At 41.1% G+C, this 17377-nt stretch overlaps 1 pseudogene across 1 annotated transcript; it reads left to right on the top strand.

The window, feature by feature from the left end:
* The first annotated feature begins 13953 nt into the window (after window positions 1–13953).
* LOC149836312 (subtilisin-like protease SBT1.3 pseudogene) lies at window positions 13954–16441 on the top strand (annotated as a pseudogene). Its single transcript, XR_016432691.1, has one exon. The product of XR_016432691.1 is annotated as a subtilisin-like protease SBT1.3 pseudogene (transcript).
* The last annotated feature ends 936 nt before the right edge of the window (window positions 16442–17377 follow it).

The following is a 17377-nucleotide window of genomic DNA, read 5'->3' as shown; positions in this document are numbered from 1 at the left end:
GCTCCATCTCAGTAAACCTACCATAATATTTGCCACCTCTATCAGACCTGACTATTTTAATAACTTTATCGGTTTGTTTCTCTACTTCTTTTTTAAATTTTTTGAACATCTGAAAACATTAGATTTTTCAAAGATTAAGTAAAGATACATATACCGAGAATAGTTATGAATAAGGTGACAACATATTTTTTGCCTGTGTAACAAGGGGTAAAAGGTTCACATACATCTGTATGGACTATCTTCAATATCTTACTATTACGTTTGACACCTTCTTTATATGTGTTTGTATGCTTAGCCTTTATGCAATCAACACACGGGTCATTGTCAGTAAAATATAGAGATTTCAAGATCTCTTTATTTACAAGTCTCTTTATTATATTTTTAGAGATATGACCCAACCTTCAATGCCAAAGCATGTAGGATTTATCATTTATCAAGCTACATTTATTTTCAACCAATGCGTATTCAGAAGTTAAGGACTCCTGAGTTTGGATCTTTACGTTCAATTTATATAAACCATCATAAACCGATGCAGAACCAATTTTAATTGAATTTTTGTAAATGAATAATTTGAAATTTTCAAACTTAAAATAATATCCAAATTTATCCAATTTTGAAATTGAAATTAAGTTTCTACTATATGATGGAATATAAAAGACATCAGAAGATCCAAATCTATGAATGTATATAAAGTAATCCTGCAGGTCCCAATACCCTTCACATACGAATACATTTTGTTTTCCGAATAGATGCTCTTCTCATGCATTGTTGGTTCTCTTCTGCTCAGGAAGAGCTGTAGACAGTTGGAAATATGAACAGTAGCACCAGAATCAATCTACCAACTATTTTCAAAAATTTGTAATAAATTACATTCATGAGAAATAAATGATAAATTACCTTTCTTTTTCAACCACTTCTTGTACTTTATGCAATCTGCCTTCCTGTGTCTCTTTTTCTTACAAAAGAAGCACTTTATGGGAGCAGAGTCAGATTGCTTGCCTTAGGATGTCTTATCCTCTGTTGGCTTCTTCCCAACATTTCTCTTGAATGCATTCTTTTTTGGTCCTATCTTGGGTGCATGAGAAGTCATATGCACACTCTTCACCTTCTTTCCTTTCAATCTCTCTTCTTCTTCAACACACTTGGACATAAGTTCATTACACGTTCATTCATCATTATGTGTGTTGTAAGAGATTTTGAAAGGTCCGTACTCTAAGGGTAAGGACACTAGAACTAAATGCACTAAGAAAGAATAAGAAATGATCAGCTTCATGTCATTCAGCTGAGACGCTATGTTTCTCATCTCCAAAATGTGTTGGCGAATGTTTCTCCCTCTAGTATATTTCATAGATATGAGCTTTGACATCAGGGTACTAGCTCTGGCTTTGTTTGAACTCATGAATTATGTTTCAATAGCACTCCGAAATTCTCTCACTATCCTGCATTGTGGGATGACACTTCAAATATTCTTAGCCACCTTAGATTGCAGAAGCAACAGGCTAAGCCTATTCGAACTCTCACACTTCTCAAAAGCACTCTTTTGTTCAGCAGTGCTTTGATCAGTCAGGACAGCGAGTTCATTTATCCTCAGGGCCAGATCTAAATCCATATACCCTAATGTAAAGAGAACAATCTCTTTTCAATTACTAAAGTTTGATCTATCTAGAAAGGGAATACAACTAGAATCATCTAAAATCATAGGACTAGAAACTGCACGACAAAAGACATGTATCAAAAGGCATTCATACGAGACAAAACTTAATGGAAAAAACAAATGAATAAAGGCCTTAATATGCTTATTTTCAGGCGAGTGTAGGGGGTCATTGAAGCCTTACTTTGGTAAGAGCTCCAACACGCGAAACCACTTCGCCTACCGACCATATTTGATAAAACTAAGGTTCTTGTGAAGTTGGACCATCAACACAAGGTACCTTTGGATATATGTGTGCAATGTATCTTGACATATTTACCTTATTTTACCTCTACTTAAATTTTAAACACGATAAAACTTTCTTTGGGTCATTTATCGTTTCACGAATCTAAGAACAATGTTTATATTGGCTAAAATTGTATGATAGTACTAGAATTTTTTCGACAACATACGTGTATTCAGTCACGTGAATACACTAAATCATCTAACTATCCGTAATGCCAATATTGAATATTCATAAAATAATGAAATAACACTTTAAACATGTTGTAACTTAATGCTTATGCCCATAGGTTGAAGAAAAAATCAATATCCATATCAAAAAATTAATAAACTGATGAAATGAAAGCTTGAACCGGTCACCAATTTATTGAATCGATTTTCAATCCTTATGGACCAAATATAAAACCTTTGAACTGGTGACATAATCCCTTGAACCGGTCTCAAAATGCAAAGAATCAGACAAAAGAACCCCCAAACCGATCTCAAAACTAAATGAACCAGTCAAAAGACCCCCAAACCGGTCCTAAAAATGGATGAACCGCTCAAATGACCCCAAACCGGTGTCAAAACTAGATGAATCGATCAAAACAATCTCTGAATTGGTTCAGAATACACTGAACCAGGTCTGTAACAGTCTGAACCGGTCTCTCTTATAGTGAACTGGTATCAGTTGTCTGAGAACCTATTCCAGAGAGACCCGGATCGGTTCAGAAATAGGCCAAACCGGCTAAGACAGTTCGAGCTCTGTTATAAACCACTCGGATTCGGTTCTGTCAGGCTGACAGATCCAGAATCGTATAATCCGGTTTTAACCAGATTTTGGATTTGCCACTGAAAGAACCGGATCCGGTTGACAGAGATTGATATTCGGATTCAAAATATAAGACCCAAAGATCTGTATCCGGATCCAACCCGGATTGATATCATGGGTTGGTACAGGTCAACAGATCCAGGTATGAACCGTAACCCGATCCAAAAGAACTAAGTGGATCGGGTATGGTTCCAAAAATTCAAAACGGATTTCAAAAACCCGATTCGAATCCAAAATCAAAGTGGGTCAGAGTCATAAAGGGTTTTGGATCCATTACCCGAGAGCCAGATCCAATCCAAAATGACTTTTATGGATTAGAATGGGTAATATGGATCAGATCCTGTTATAGACCTGATCTGAACCCAAATCATTGTGGGTCATGGATTCTTACAAATTTGGGTCCCCCACCTAAATCCCGGATCCGATCCAGATAGCTTTATGGATTGGTTCGGGTGGGTGGGTCCGGATCCAAACTTGGATCCGACCCGAAGAAGTTTAAAAGAACCCAAATCGCGAAATAGGGTTTTTAGAAACCCTATTTTGCCTCTTCTCATTTTCTCCCCTGATGCAGATCGCCACCGCTGGCTCTGGCGGTTCGACATTTAGATGATCGTCGGCGACCCCAGTGGCAAGGAAGTGGTAACCACCACCGTCAGTGGCCCAATGGTCACTTGATTTCGACGGTGGGGTGACAACAACTACGACCGGCTCGTTGTAGAGGTCCAACGACTCAAAAATCGTCGGCGACCGCCCCGACGTCTCTGCAGCACCCTGACAGAGAAAAGAAGGAACAACCGGCTTGCTCTTCTCAACTGACGCCCAAAATCATAGGTAAGAAACATTTTTTTTTTGCATTTTCAGGAAGAAACCGACAATACAACCGACATCATTGGAGAGAAAGGCGACAGATTGTCTGTCTGAACCCATCCAGAGGCATTGCCCCCTTTCAACCCTTAAAAATCGACCTTGTCAAGGTCGACAAAAAAAGGAAAAAAAGGGATTGTTGGGTAGCCTTCAGCTGGCGATCCCGCCGAAAAAAATTTTGGTCTAACGGGCATAGGCGCAGCGGAAACATGGTAGGTCCATAACCCAATGTTGGGATCAACAACCTGCACACAAAGACAACAAACAACTAATGCAAAAACCAAGCATGCAGTTGCAGGGTATACTTGAGGCCGCCATCGAAGAGCTGGGATCAATGGCTGGAGCAAGGGAAGCCACTGGTGGTGGCTGGAGCAGGGAAAAGCTTCTTCTCAGCCTGACTGCTGCCCTCCACGAGCATAGGTTGCTGGATGTAGTCGGTGAGCTGGATATGTTCCCTCACTAGATGGAAAACCCTGAATGGAGAGATAAGATATACAACCTGATTCCCTCTCTCATTTTTCCATTTTTTACACTATGTATTCACCGTGTTTGGGGGTCGCTCATGATACCCCTTTTATAGGCACAGAGTGGAAACAATTTGCGTAATCGTTCCTCCTGATTTTGTGCGAGTTTATCAGAAGGAGCATCTTCTGTGGGGGGTATCCACATCGTGGGTAACACCACCACTAGTTGGTGGTTTATCCCAACAGTAAGCCCATAGAGTTTTATGTTGCTAGGACAGCAACCATAAGCGCAGTAGGTAAGGCCAACATGGCTAGGTCTGATCCTAAGAGTGGGTTCTTCGGGTAAATTTTGTTATCTATATAATTTTGATTCTTTGTTTTGTTGCTTGGGCTCCAAGTCTGGAGGATGTAGCTCTTATTATGTAATGTTCAAGATGAAGTTTGTTGCTTGGAATGTGCATGGACTCGGTTGCAAATGGGCTCGCTCTGAAATCAATCTTACCTTAAAGAAACTTGGAGCAGCAGTTGCATTTTTGCTGAAAACTAAAGCCCATCAATCTGCCATGCCATCGTTGGCTGCTGATTTTTCTAAAACAAAGTCCATATTTATTTCTAATTGTTATGGAACGTCTCTCTCAGCGACTTCAGTTGGCAGAATTTCACCAGTTATTTAGTCTTTCAAGTGAATTCACAATTTCTCTATAGATGATGCCCTCTTTTTTATTAGAAACAAAGGTCATTCAATTCAGTTGGTAATTTTATTCGTATTATGCAGGATTTTGAAGCAAAGTCGGGGTTACAAATAAACCCAAATAAATCACTTCTCATTCCTTTTAGGGTTGATAATCGAAGAACCTAAGGTATTCACCAACTTACTAATCGAAGGATTGTTTATCTCTCAATTCTTTATCTCGGTGCTCCTATTTTTACAAGTAAATTGTCCTATCAATTTTGTTCGCCATTGTTGTGACAATTTGCACTCAGCCTGCAATACCTATGTGACGATTTGCACTTAGACTCGAGTAACAATTTGTAGAAATCGTTGTGAAGAAGAACGATTGGAATTCTTAACTGGAAAAATGAGATATTTTATATATTTTGCATCTTGCATATACAACCCCTTTTATATACAATCGGGTGCCAACCTGGTAAAAAAATAAAATTACAATGGAAATACAGTTAAGCTTATCTTGAGGAAATGAGGAAACAGAATCAGACGTGATCCATCATCCGTGATCCTCCAGAGATCATCCATCAAATGAGGAAACAAATGTGAACATGGAAACAAATCTTAACAATATGGAAACCAATCTTAACACTCCCCCTCAATCTGGAGCATGAAGATCACGAAGGCCCAGATTGAAAGTCAATCTCACAAATAGATCTTGTCTAAGAGGCTTGGTAAACAAATCAGTGAGCTGACTTGAAGTGTGGACATAAGCAGTATGAATGAGTCCTTTACACAGTTTCTCGCGAACAATATGACAATCAATGTCGATATGTTTTGTACGTTCATGATACACTGGGTTTGTCGCAATATGAAGCGCAACTTGATTGTCACAATAGAGATTTGCGGGTGAATCATGAGAAACCTTGAGAGATAGGAGCAGAAGACGAAGCCAAGTAATCTCACAAACCGTATTTGCCATGGCTCGATATTCTGCCTCCACAGATGATTTGGACACAGTAGGCTGCTTCTTGGTCTTCCACGACACTGGTGTAGAGCCCAATAAAATGCAGTAGCCAGACACTGAATGTCTAGTTTCTGGACACGTAGCCCAATCAGAATCACAATAAGCATGAATTTGAAGAGAAGAGGAGGAAGATAAAAACAGTCCTTGACTCGGATGGCGCTTCAAGTATCTAACGACTCAAAGAGCGACATCCATGTGAGGTTGTTGAGGAGTATGCATGAACCGACTTAAGATGTGGATTGAGTATAGAATGTCAGGCCAAGTTATGGTCAAATAGATGAGGCGCCCAACAAGCCGTCGATATGGGGTTGGGTCATGCAACACTTTGCTCTCAGTACTTGTGAGATGTTGGTGTTGTTCCATAGGGACATTGACAGGTTTAGCTCCTAATAAACCAGTTTCATCAAGTAATTCTAGGGCATATTTCTTTTGAGATAGAATGATACCTTCTTTTGAGCAAGCCACCTCGATGCCCAAAAAATATTTTAAAGTGCCCAGGTCCTTCATATGAAACTGACTGTGAAGGTATTGCTTAACTGTCTGAATGACACATGCCTTGTTCCCAGCAAGTATGAGGTCATCAACATACACAAGTAATGCGAGGAAAGCATCACCTTGTTGGAAAGTAAATAGGGAGTAGTCCGCTGGAGATTGACGAAAACCAAATGTGAGGAATGCAGAGGAGAATTTGGCAAACCAATTTCGAGGAGCTTGTTTAAGCCCGTACAAGGACTTGTGAAGTTTGCATACTCGATGATGCTCCCCCTGTCGAGCAAATTCAGGCGGTAGAGCCATATAAACATTTTCTTCTAGATCGTCATGAAGGAAGTCATTATGCACATCCATTTTTTGGAGAATCCAGTTTTGTGTTGCCATAGGGGCAAAGGTTTCATGATAGTGGAGGCCCTCTTGTTGAGAGTACCCTTTAGCAACCAACCGAGCCTTATAGCGTTCAATGGTCCCGTCAGATTTGTACTTAATCTTGTAGATCCACTTGCTTCCAATAGGTTTGACCCCTGGTGGTAATTTAGTCATAGTCCAAGTATGGTTGGCTTAAGTGCCCAAATTTCAGCAGCCATAGCCTCTCTTCAACAGGAATGCTTCATAGCTTGAGTGAATGATGTGGGTTCAACTTCATGGGATATGGTAGTGAGGAAGGCTTTATAGGATGGAGAAAATTTGGCAAACAAAACAAAATTTGACAAAGGAAAGCGCATACCTCCAATCAATTTTGACGATGGTTGAGATGAGGATTGAATCGATGCATAATAAAAATCCCTCAATCGGATAGAGGGCTGGCGGTCTCTAGTGGACCATCGTAAGTGGGTTGATAATGAGGTGTCGGACGTATGCAGAGAACTAGGGATTGTGTCAGAAGAGTGTTCACTTGATGAATGTGAATCAGACGCTGAAGGAGATTGATCTAAATAAAGGTTTAGAGATGTCATTGGGGCGGGATGAGAGGAGTCATACTAGTCCAAAAGCGGTAAAGACAACACCGGTTCAGGTGGTATCTCTTTACTCGTATGAAATAGAAGAATTTGTTCATGAAAAATAATGTCACGACTGAAAAATATTTTATTTTTTTCCAAATCAAAAGCTCTGTAAGCTTTTTGTCCATGAGCATAGCCAAGAAAAACACACTTTGAGGCACGTGGATCAAATTTCACTCTGGTTTCACTAGTGTTGATAGCATAGCACAAACATCCAAATATTCTGAGATTTGTGTAACTATGTTTTTTCTGAAAAAGTTTCTCAAACGGAGGTTTGCCTCCCAATTTGGAAGAGGGTGTGCGATTGGTAAAATACGTGGCTATTAAAATGCATTCACCCCAAAATTTTAAAGGAAGATTTCCTTGAAAGCGTAATGCCTTGGCTACTTCTAGAAGATGACAATGCTTTCTTTCAACAACGCCATTCTGTTGAGGCGTTGCAATACACAAATGTTGATGAACCACTCCTTAAGAGGAGAAAAACTCTTACATCTCATGTAAAAAAAATCATAACCATTGTCAGTTCTGACGGTTTTGATTTTGCCTTTATGTTGAGTTTTAATTAAGCAAAAATAAGATTTCAATAGATTGTGAGTTTCAAACTTATATCTCATTAGATATACCCAGGTGCATCTAGAAAAGTCATCAACAATGCTTAGAAAATAGTGAGCACCATTTAAAGAAGCTTGAGAATAAGGTCCCCAAATGTTACAATGGATTAAATCAAATGGTTTTTTTGTGATAATTTCACTCAATGGAAAAGCAAGTCTTGATTGTTTTGCTCTAGGACAAATTTCACAATGACATAAGTTATTTATCTGAATACTATCATCATAGTTATTAAAAAATTTCATACGAGAAGGAGATGGATGCCCGAGGCGCCAATGCCAGAGATGTGTTGTGGTTTGATGAGATGATAATGTTGATGGAATAGGTAGAGAACGATTGAAGTAATACATGCCATCTTTTTCCTCACTCGCTCCAATCGTTGTCCTCGATTGTAGGTCTTGAATAAGACAAGAGTTTGAACAAAAATGTTACTGAACAATTGGGCTGCTTAGTCAATTTACTAACTAAAAGTAAATTGAATCTAAAAGAAGGAATGCACAAGACATCTTGGACGTTCATATTGGTGTTTAAAGTGGTTGAACCAATGTGAGATACCGGAATGAGATTACCATTTGGTAAATTGACTAGAGGAACTGAAGTATTTTGAAAGGAATGCGATAAGAATTCTGGGGAAGAAACCATGTGATCGCTTGCTCTGGAGTCTATAACCCACTTACCTGGGTGTGATTCAGAGTTGGAAACTGACAAACCTGCAAGATTTGCTGATGGAGCATTTTTTCGAAGAAGAGACATAAGCTGATGATATTCTTTTATTATAAATGAAGGAACCATTGAGCTTGGGTTATTAACCAAATCACCAATGGGAGTCTTTCCGTCAGAAACAACGCCACTATGATCTCGTGATATGGAGTTTGCGGCTCCACTGGTTCTTTGACTGACATTATACTGTTTATATCCAGGAGGATACCCATGAAGAACATAACACATGTCCCACTCTGTTGCAATGAGAGCACACTGGTCTGTTTTTCTGATTTTCCTTCCAATTTCGATTTTTTGATTTTTGAAAGTTATTTGAAGACAATCGATTTGCATATTCTGAGTTCACAACACAAGCCGCTCTGTCCATTGATTGACCGTTCCCATATCAAGCTTCTTATTGTTTCTCCTCTTGAAGTATCAACGAGTAGGTTTTTGCAATGGAAGGTAATGACTCCATTAACAGTATTTGTCCTCTCACTGTATGGAACGAATCATTCAACCCCATTAGAAACTGAATGACTCATTCCTTATGAAGTTTCTCGGTCATACTTCTAGCAACTCCACAAGTGCATACTGGCATGAGGGAATATGATGACAACTCATCCCAGTATCCTTTTAGTTTGGTAAAATATGCTGCAACTGAACTAGATTCTTGTTGATGTTTTGCAATTGCAGATTGAATTTGATAGATTCTCAGAGCAATACTCTGAGTGAATCTCGCTTTGAGATCATCCCAAACTTTTTTAGCCGAAGTAGCATAAATGACGTTGTTGGCCAACTCTCTCGAGATAGAATTTAAAATCCAAGAGAGGATCATATGATTGCAACGCATCCATACCAATGATTCGAGTGAAGAAGAGTCTGGTTTGGGTAGCGTACCATCTATGAAGTTGATTTTATTTTTTGCACTTAACGCCATTGTCATGGCCCTGCTCCACGTAGGGTAATTGTCACCATCCAGTAGTTGAGTAACCAGGATTGAGCCTAGACTATCTGAATGATGCAGATAATATGGTCTTACTGCATCTGAACTTAAATTCATTGAAGACGTCGGTGTGATACCTACTCCACTTTCTTCAGTCACCATTAATCAAAGTCAAGACGAGGATGGACGATACGGTAGCACAATAAGGAATGAAGATCAGGTTGTGAGCTTCTGCCCACAGTTGTCCAAACAAAATATGGACGAACAAGAGTAGCCGAAGACGCACAACAAGGACTGGATCTTATAGCTTTGATATCATGTGACGATTTGCACTCTGCTTGCAATACCTATGTGATGATTTGCACTCAGCCTACAATACCTATGTGACGATTTGCACTTAGACTCGAGTAACGATTTGTAGAAATCGTTGTGAAGAAAAATGATTAGAATTCTCAACTGGAAAAATGAGATATTTTATATATTCTGCATCTTGCATAGACAGTCCCTTTTATATACAATCAGCTGCCAACCTGGTAAAACAATAAAATTACAATGGGAATACAGTTAAGCTTATCTTGAGGAAATGAGGAAACAGAATCAGACGTGATCCATCATCCGTGATCCTCCAGAGATCATCCGTCAAATGAGGAAACAAATGTGAACGTGGAAACCAATCTTAACAATTGTTGGATAAATTTCAAGTATGCATCTTAGTGATCTTCCGCTCCCTCCCGTTGACGCTCCCCCTTTTTTGCTTCCCTCTGGGCCAACAGCTTCTGCGTGAGCCCATTTTGTCTGTCTGATTTCTTTTTCTTCTGCTTTCTTTTATTTGTTTTGGTTTTGGCTTTTGCTCTTGTTCAGTTCATTGGGTTCAACATTTTGTTGATCTTCATGAGTGGTGGTAATGTTAAATTTCTTTTTGCTCTCTCTCTCTTTCTCTCTCTCTCTCTCTCGTGTGGAATTACTTTAGTCAAAGTTGTGCTCTCTATCTTTTGGATGTCTTGCTTTAAGTTACCGACCAAGGTCACTAATTCAATGGAGAGAGTATTGTGCACAACTTTCTTTGGAATGATCTTCATGGCCATAAAATCCATTTAATTACATGGGACACAGTTTGTAAGCCTTATTCTGAAGGTGCTTTGGTCTCAGAAGATTATCGAATGCTAATAATTCTCTATTGGCTAAGGTTGCTTATGCTAACAATTCTTGTTGTAGTCGTATGCAAGCCTGGGTTTCCCTTTAGCTTCCTTATGGCTTGCCCAACATTAGATCTGGTGTCAATTCTATGTAGTCCCATTCTTAATGGCAGATCGGATGTGATCTTAGGATTGAATTTTGTTTTCATTGGCTGTTGTGTTGGACAACTCTCTAGAGTGAAATCAGTACAAAGACCTTGGTTTTATCTCCGTTCATGGGGCAATCAAATCCTTACGGCCAAGTGTTCTTTGTTGTACCTTTATTTCTTTGCAGGTGGGAAATCAAATCATCAATAGTATTCCTCCAACTATTGCATTTTCCTATCAGCTAGATACTCTCACGTGGAAAGGATCTGCATAGTTATCCTCTAAACAAGTTTGGGATGAGGTGTCCGTCCGTTTGCATGTCACTGAAGAGGAAGCCGCCGCACATGGGATACCACCTCGGTGGTGCCCAATTGATGGTTTGAATACAGTTCGCGAATACATTGTCCCTCTTCTTAATCGATCTCTGGGGCCAATTTTCCATCGTTGGTTGTTTGCTAACCGTTGGACTCCTTGTCATGGTTGGCTTTCAGTCACTGTCTACACTAGCACATTGCTGTCAGGTTGGTTTTGCTGTCAGACTCCAAATGCAAGATTTCGGGGGGAGGGGGGGGGGGCGCCGCAAGTTCGAATCCCATTGGTATGGTTGTATAACTGGTAGGGGTCTGTCTAACCCCAGTTTTCTCTGTCGAAAAAAAGAATTTCTGCTACTTGGTTGGACTTCATGGCAAGGCAAATCTCTTCAAGAAAAGCCAAACATTTTTTTATTTACACGGAGAAACCGCCCCCGGGAACAGAGTAGAGCTAAACATTTGGTTCTTGATGTATCGAACTATTCAACAAATTCCTTGCTCAAGTCAGATAATTTTATAACTATCAATAGCGGCGGTTCATAAATCGAATATTAGAGGGTTGGGCTTCTAGCCGGCTTCTTCCCCAAGACTGACTTGACATCCTGTTTTCCTTCCAATCGTTTCAGGTGCAGCTTCATACCTAAGCTGACCAATTATACCTCTCACAGGTTGGCATAAAAAAGAATGGCTGGTTTTATGAAAAGAAAAAAAAAGACTTTTTTTTACTATTTGCTGTACAAAATCATACTTTTAATAGTTTTAATATATGAAAAGTCTTTTAAAAAATAAAAAATGGTGGTATAGATGTGTTCTATGTAGCATGTCATGTGGCATGTGCCGTACGTTGTCCCCTTAACAAGTGAACCCAGCTAATTAACGTGTCCTTTCGACAGTGTCAAACCCGTCCGGGCCATACTAGGGTTTGGTCTAAGGTCACAGATCTGATTGGTTAAATCAGTCAAATATTTTTATGCCTGAATCTGGGAAAAAGAAAAAGAATTAACCTGCTTGCACCTAAAGCTACATATCCTATATTACAGTGAAAATTGAGCTAATATGATTTTGATTTTTTGTTTTTTTCTTTCTTAATCTGCCTGACTCCATCAGGCAATATCCGATTACGTGTCACTCAATAATGCCTCCATATGACCCAATTTTAAATCACATCGCACACTGAGGCAGATTTTCTATTTTTAATTGGTAAAGATTACACCTCATGCAGGGATGTAAACGGTTCGGATTCAGATGGGATGTAGCCCAGTACCAAATTCAAATAATCTGATGTTGGTTAAACGGATTCAAATTAGGATATGGATTCTGATGGTGAAAGGCTGGTGCCATGTCCGTTTTTTTTACATGATATTCATCAAATTCAGATATTTGTCAGATTCAGTAACAAAAAATCAAACCGTATTTACATCCTATTATAATCGGATATCATTTTGGCGTACCAAATCCTATTAAATAGGTTGGGAATCCGTCGTCCGATATCCGGTAAAATCCTATCCATTGACATCCTTGATCCTCATGGTGTCATTCCACCAATTAAATCCCAAAATTATTGTGTTCTATACGAAAAGTAACGGTTATATTTAATATCCTACTAGCTCAATTAATGTGTCATAATCCACCTTAAAATATATGGCATTATGGCTGGTACCTTCTGCTTCTTTAGTCTGACATGCCCATACTGGGGAAAGAGGAGAGAACCTTGGTGCATGGCATGTAGTTGGCCACCATAATTGGGGGACCCATGGCCCTCGCTACATCTGGACCAATGTTGTCAGTGTTGGTGCTAATTGGCCTGAATCAGCGATACTTACCTTAATCGGCTATATTTTAATAAATATAAAAAATACTTAAAATTAAATTTTATTATTATTTTAATGGTTTTAACGTGTGTCAAGTTCTGATTAACACAGAATATTTTTTAATTATTTTTTGCCAATTCAGAACGATTCACTTGAGACTCTGTATCAGCGTATTCACCTAAATCTTAGCCAAACGATTAGATAGCCGATATGATTTTGACAACATTGATCTGCACTAGGGTTGCTGGCCGCTACAACCTAGTTCGATATGATTTTGACAACATTGATCTGGACTAGGGTTGCTTGCCGCTGCAACCTAGTTCTAACCTAAAGTGGCGATCAACTTTTAGCACCATCAAACCAAATATGGGTAATGCGTTTTGAGGCAATATGATCACACGTACCGTGCATGCATTCATGTATAACCAAAAAAAGGGTTTTTAGACTCGCTTTGTCCAGATAAATCTGGCTGTGACCTCCTACCAAAGTCTTTTTCAGCTTTTGCTTTCATTTTCTTGGGAACACTCACCTGAGAAAGAAATTTTGCAGTCTTTAGTGATTTGACCCCTGTATCAAACACCATCTCATTGGTCTGGGTTCTTGCAAGCCTGACCAAGCTGAGAAACAATCCCCAGGCCTTTCCCGACTCCCGCACCGAATTCTTGTTTGCACTGCCAGATTTTGTTGACTGAGGGTGGTGGGGAAATGGAGATAGCAGTGAGAAAGCAAAGGAAAGTAAGGGTGGTGGCACAAGTATTTAAGAGGGTGCCACCCACCGCGACACCATTTACTGAAGCAGTGCAACCGCCTATGAGGGTAGCTGCCAGTGACATTGAATGGCATTCAATTCCTTGCCTCTCGCCGAAACACAGCTCACACTGAACCATATAGTTACTAATTAGCAGTGATCCATTTAGTAGTACCGAGGACTACTGTAGTATTAAATGTGACCCATCAACCTAGGGAACAAAAATTAAAGACATACTTGAAAAGTAGTCAATAAGAAGTCGGTGTGGGGATTGGGAGACAGACCACGATCGCCTCGTAGCAAAATTCCCACTTGAAAGCACCTCTCTCTCTTTCTCTGAAAGTACTGATGGGGAGACCATCAGTGAGATGGTTATGGCTATGCCTGGCTTGCTGCTATCTCACTACCGCCTTCACTTTCATCTCTACTGATTACACTCCATGGAAGATCTTTGTTGTCCACACAGACAGATCTCAATTACCAGAAGCCTTCACCAACCATCTTGATTGGTACTCATTCACCCTGAGCTCAATAGCAGACGAGCCAGATCTCCAAAATGGGCGTGAGAGGATCATCTACAGCTACCAAAATGCCTTCCATGGCTTTGCAGCGAGGCTTAGCAAGGGAGAAGCAGAGAGACTCCTGAACCAAGATGGTATAGTGGCTGTGTTTCCAGAGACAGTCTACCAACTTCACACAACCAGGAGCCCTGAGTTCCTGGGCCTTGAACAAGATATCAGAGGCCGCAGAGACATTTGGTCCAATCCTCTCTCTCGCCATGATGTCATAATCGGGGTGCTCGACACCGGAATATGGCCAGAGAGCCTGAGCTTCAATGACAGCAGGCTGGGAGCCCGGCCTGCTTGGTGGAAGGGCACCTGCGAAACCGGCCGCGGGTTCACCACCAGCCACTGCAACAAGAAGATCATCGGTGCCCGCATGTTCTTCAATGGCTACGAGGCTGCCACCGGAAGCATCAACGAGAAGGAAGAGTTCAAGTCACCGAGGGATCAAGACGGGCACGGCACTCACACCGCTGCAACGGTCGCTGGCGTGCCAGTGCAAGGCGCCAACCTGCTGGGGTACGCCTCCGGAACCGCTAGAGGCATGGCGCCGGAAGCCAGAGTAGCCGTTTACAAGGTCTGTTGGGTTAATGGCTGCTTCAGTTCGGACATACTCTCTGCCATCGATCAGGCTGTCGCCGACGGCGTTGATGTGCTCTCCATTTCGCTGGGCGGCGGCGTCTCTTCCTACTACAGGGACAGCCTGTCTGTTGCTGCCTTCGGAGCCATGGAGAAGGGGGTCTTTGTCTCGTGCTCGGCCGGCAATGGAGGACCTGGTCCAGGTAGCCTCACTAATGTCTCCCCATGGATTGCAACCATCGGAGCCAGCACAATGGATAGAGATTTCCCTTCAAGTGTGAAATTGGGAGACGGCCGGATCTTCTGTGGCGTCTCCCTTTACAGAGGCCGGCGCATTCTCTCCATTGATGAACAGTACCCCGTTGTCTACATGGGCAACAATATCAGTAGCCCGACTCCGAGCGCGCTGTGCCTGTCTGGATCTCTAGATCCCCACATTGTCGCTGGGAAGATCGTAGTTTGCGATAGAGGAATCAATCCGAGGACGGAGAAAGGCCAGGTGGTGAAAGAAGCAGGTGGTGTAGGCATGATCCTGGCCAACACTGAAGCAAATGGGGAGGAGCTTGTGGCAGATTGTCACCTCCTTCCCGCCACCGCAGTCGGCGAAACTGCCGGGAAAGCGATCAAGCGATACGTGCAGACCAGCCCACGTCCTACAGCCACACTGTCTTTTGCTGGAACCAAGTTGGGGGTCAGGCCGTCTCCCGTTGTTGCAGCATTCTCATCAAGAGGGCCCAACTTCATCACTCCGGAAGTAGTGAAACCAGACATGGTTGCCCCGGGTGTTAACATCCTCGCGGCCTGGACTGGACAGGCTGGGCCGACCACTCTGCAGCAGGACCGCCGGCGAGTGAAGTTCAACATTCTGTCCGGCACCTCGATGTCGTGCCCCCATGTAAGTGGGGTAGCTGCACTGCTGAAGTCCGTCCACCCAGAATGGAGTCCAGCAGCCATTAAATCTGCTCTTATGACCACTGCATATGTTCATGACAACAACAATAACCCCATGAAGGATGCAGCATCAAATGCTCCATCCACCCCTTTCCAGCATGGTGCAGGTCATATAAACCCATCCAGGGCTGTAGATCCAGGCCTAGTTTATGACATAAGCCCACAAGATTACTTTGATTTCCTCTGCTCGATCAAGCTAACTCCTGCTGAGCTGAAAATCTTCGCCAAGTCGTCAAACCTGTCCTGCCACCACGGCCGGAGCTCTCCCGGCGATCTCAACTATCCGGCCATTTCTGTCATGTTTCCAGAGCCGCCTGCACCTTCTGTTCTGACTGTCAGACGGACAGTCACTAATGTGGGCAACCCCGTTTCGAGATACCACATTGCGATGGCACCGATCAAAGGTGTAACTATCACAGTCGAGCCAAGAACCTTGCAATTCACCAAGAAGTACCAGAGGCTATCGTTCAAGGTGACCTTCACCACCGTTTCCCTGCAACCTGCGCCCCAGTTTGGTGCCTTGATATGGACCGATGGAGTTCACAACGTAAGAAGCCCAGTCATTGTCACATGGACACTATCGGTTTAGATTGTTCGTCAAGCGGAATAAGATGTATCTCATCATCTCTTCAGAGCACTTTGCTGTCGGATTTTCTTCCTGCCAATTCATTTCAGTTTTTCCTTACTGGCTTTTTAATCGGGGCATTTTGAACTCTTTCTGCATCATTGCTGCTGTTAAAATACTGAGCCGATATACTTATATGGACATGAATACAATATACTTATATAAGGGGTATTTTGGTATTTTCATGTCCTGTAATAAATACAGTCTATAGTCTTTTTATTTATTTATTTATTTTGCTTTTATTTATAAGTTAAATATGACTGTTGGACTGCCTCTCTCTACTTAATGTATTTTATTTTATGCTTTTAACAAGCATACGTGTGGTGTTATAAACATATTTATTTTTTCATTGAACTCTCGTGAAATTGTGTTCTTGTGTGACTCCATTGTGAGAATCTATTTGACCCGTCTTTATGTGTTTGCTATCTCTTGTAGCCCCTTGGTGGGGGTTTCATTGTGATTATTCACTTCATTTCATACAGTGGTGAAAAACATCTTAGGTGTACTCTTTCTTCAAGCTTGGTTCTTCAATGCTTATTTCTCCAACATGGGCTAAAGAAAACATGCTTTCTTTCAAGCTTAACAAAAACAACTACTTGACGTGGGCTACTGTTTGAAAAATCCTATCAAAAGGAAAAAAAATTAAGGTTTTGTTAATAGAACCACTAATGAACCTCAACTAAAGCTAACTAAAAGAGAAGATCATATCAAAGTTCTCTTTAAAGAATAAAAGAAGAAAACTTTGCAAGAATATTGAGAGGTTAATAACCATCAAATACTCTCATGGTTTATAAATACCATGGAGTTCAAAATTGCCACTAATATCAAATTCAAAAAAACATGTAATGCATGAATTTTCTTAAAGAGCACATTCATTTAAAAGGACATAGCTAGGCTATATTATCTCTAAAGACAAAGTATGCACTACTAAACAAGGAAATAAAAGTGTAAGATTTTTATGACCTCTTATTTCTGATTTAGGATGAGTTAGCT

The sequence above is a fragment of the Nuphar pumila genome, chromosome 6, assembly GCF_984573655.1.
Source record: "Nuphar pumila chromosome 6, dmNupPumi1.hap1.1, whole genome shotgun sequence".
Lineage (NCBI taxonomy): Eukaryota > Viridiplantae > Streptophyta > Magnoliopsida > Nymphaeales > Nymphaeaceae > Nuphar > Nuphar pumila.
Note: the sequence above shows the minus strand (reverse complement) of the source record. Positions and strands in the feature narration are given on the sequence as shown.